The 2972-nt window shown below is 36.3% G+C and overlaps 1 pseudogene; it reads right to left on the minus strand.

Moving 5' to 3' along the window:
• Window positions 1-514: 514 nt before the first annotated feature.
• Window positions 515-2552, minus strand: LOC149546388 (uncharacterized; annotated as a pseudogene).
• Between the last annotated feature and the right edge of the window lie 420 nt (window positions 2553-2972).

The raw sequence follows: 2972 nt of genomic DNA on the forward strand, positions 1-2972 counted from the left end.
TTACCCCTATCAATTTATCAACAAAATACCAATCACCAATAAAGAAATAAGTGTGAACCCTATCAATTTAACATCAAAATACAATTCACCAACAAAGAAAGCTCCCTTCATTAAGCAGTATTTTCCGCTGCCTAATTAAATAGAGACTTTGCCATCTGATTGTTTCCTTTTTTCCAGGGAGCATAATCACACTTTTACATCAACACAAAGGGTTTTGTACAAAGAGAATGCAAACAACTTAAATAGATTCAAAAGGATTTTACAATTTCATCCTAATTATAAATAATATGCAAGGCTCAGATCTTCAATGTTTATGAAAGCCAATTACTGCACATGAACAACATAATCCCATCATTAATTCATAAAGATTAGACGTGATAAAAACATTTTTTTAAGAAGTTCTTTTAGGAGTCACACACATATGATAATTATTTAAAAGTTCAGATCTACAAAACTCACAGCATAGTTTGGCAATTCAAATCTCAAACCAGTAGTCTACATGTCCATTTGAAATTTATAACAGCTCACCAAGGCAAGCGTCAAAACTATTTTGATAAACAAAGCATGCATTAGTTAGATCATGAAAGGTCCATGGCTGAAGGGAATACTCAGTACATGCATCCAAATCACTCATTGTCTTCTTCATCTCTTCTTGCTTAGGGCTCAAACACATCCTTAGATATGACTCTATAGAAAAATCATCAGTAAGATCAAGATTCCGATTCACATCTGTGTTGTAGGCATCACCTAAACCACCATCAATTTGAAAATAATTATCCACAGGGTTTTGCTCAGGAATTACTCCCAATTGCGGTGTTTGCATGTCCGCAAAATTGGACCCATTCACATCACTAAATATAGAAGAGATCTCTAGAGCTTTCATGTAGAAATTATTCATAGGGTTCACAGGGAATACACCGCTTCACTCAGTCAAAATAATTACTTTCCTTGGGTAAAGAAGGAGAATGCATGGTGTTAAAAAAAACACCATCATACGACAAACTACTTCTGTTAGAGTCAAAATAGGCATCCCTATGAGGTGAAATAGTTTTCAAGGTTTTGAAACTTATAGCATCATCATAATCAGAAGGTATAAAACTGTTCACCTCTGGATTATTGTAGCTGCTGCAGTTATCACCTACAAAGGCTTTTTGCAGATTATGGCTAGGACTGCCTTCACCGGTAGACTGGCCTACCAATTTAATAGAATTAAGAAATTCTGAATCTCCAAACTCTAGATCATCATTTTTCTGCATGGACGGACTGAATCCTTCTTGGGCATCCTTCATAGATGTTTTCGCCATTTTGTTTGTATTGAAACCCTCGAATACAAATTTAGGCTTAGGATTGCAAGACTTAGATTTCTTCTAGCACTCCATTTTTCCCAACCCTTTCTTGCATTTCATAAGAGACAAATCATCACCAAAATTAAACTTCACTTTCTTGCCTCTAATCTCTTAGCTGTTGCATCGTACGCCCTAGCAACATCTTCCACAGTATTGAACATTTCGAGCATAACCTTGACCCCCTTTTCGGATCCCTAATCTCGGCAGCCCATTTACCCCCAGGCTGCTGCCTGATCCCTTGGTACAAGTTCTTCCTCTTCCTCCCTGTGCTCCTTGCAGCCAACCCTTCAAAACAAGGAGTTGGGTCAAAAATCCCATCTTATTATACAAGATTAAAACTACTAAGCTCCATTCTTAAAAAACTTCACATTTTACACATATACAACTCAAACATTAATAATATAAACTCAACACCAGTACTTTACAATTTACCAGGAAAAAAAATATTGTTCTACAGCCCCAAAAATAAATCTAGAAAATTACTATTTTGTATTGTTTTTGAAAGGATTTTTTGGGGGTTTAGATTCAAACTTCTATGGCCAAACCCAAATATGGATTTTGAAACCCATGTGCTTTGTATATAACCGCAATTTTCTAATAAGGACGGACATGTGTACTTTCAAGAAATTTGTCATATTTAAACATGTATAATCTTTTGATAAGTAGGAGATGATTTCCAAAGCTAGTCAAATTATGATGTGAATATCAGGATTTAACTGTGTGATTTTTGAGTCAAACTCAATGATGAAGGTCACCCAACCTAGTACTACTCCAGCCTGAGCGCGCTTAACTACGGAGTTTCCTCCACAGTTAAACCCAAAGCTTGCAAACCCATTTGCAAAACCTTCACCAAGTGTTGTGCCTTATAAACCATTCATTAGAAAGCCCCTTAAGCTCATCAATTGATAAGTAGGACTCAACAATCACACAGTTAAATCCTAATATTCACATCATAATGTATAATCTTTACCAACAAATTGGCATAAATAGTTGTGCTAAGCTCTAATATGAAAGTGAACAAAAAGAAATAAAGGGCAAAATAAATAAATGTGAATCCTATGAAGAAATCGAATTGTCATCTTCGATAAATTTTTTGGGCTTCTGAAAGGTAAAATCTTCGCATTCCATGGCTTCGTCGTCGCCATAGCTATCAACATCATTTAAGAAACTGTTGCCATATTTCCCCTGAGCAGGGGGATGGGCCATTTCCTTCCATTAGCCGAGTTTGCACAGAGGCTCTACAAGATTCATGGCTTATCAATCACCCTCATCATCAGCAAGTAGATGTGGACGTCCTAGCAACCCCTTCTGCTTAAAAAATTGGCCTCCTCTACTCTGGATACCTGACGTCACTCTCGATGAAGATGAGTAGAAGATGGTATTGGAAACACGCATTTCCAACTTCTTGCTGAAAACAAAGCCTCAAATTGAAAATATTTTGCAATTGTCTCGCTCACCTTTGCCAATCTCTGTTTTTATTACAAACCGCTTCTATAGTGAACTGCTTGTCAATGGTGATGATCTTATCATACCCCCATATCGGCAAATAAGATTTCTCAAAGATTTTATCTGCCTTTCACAATTGTACGATCGCAAAATCATTTACAAAATCAAATATAAATCTGT

Source organism: Cupressus sempervirens, chromosome 7 (assembly GCF_028749045.1).
Source record: "Cupressus sempervirens isolate cs-2001-9-10 chromosome 7, ASM2874904v1, whole genome shotgun sequence".
Lineage (NCBI taxonomy): Eukaryota > Viridiplantae > Streptophyta > Pinopsida > Cupressales > Cupressaceae > Cupressus > Cupressus sempervirens.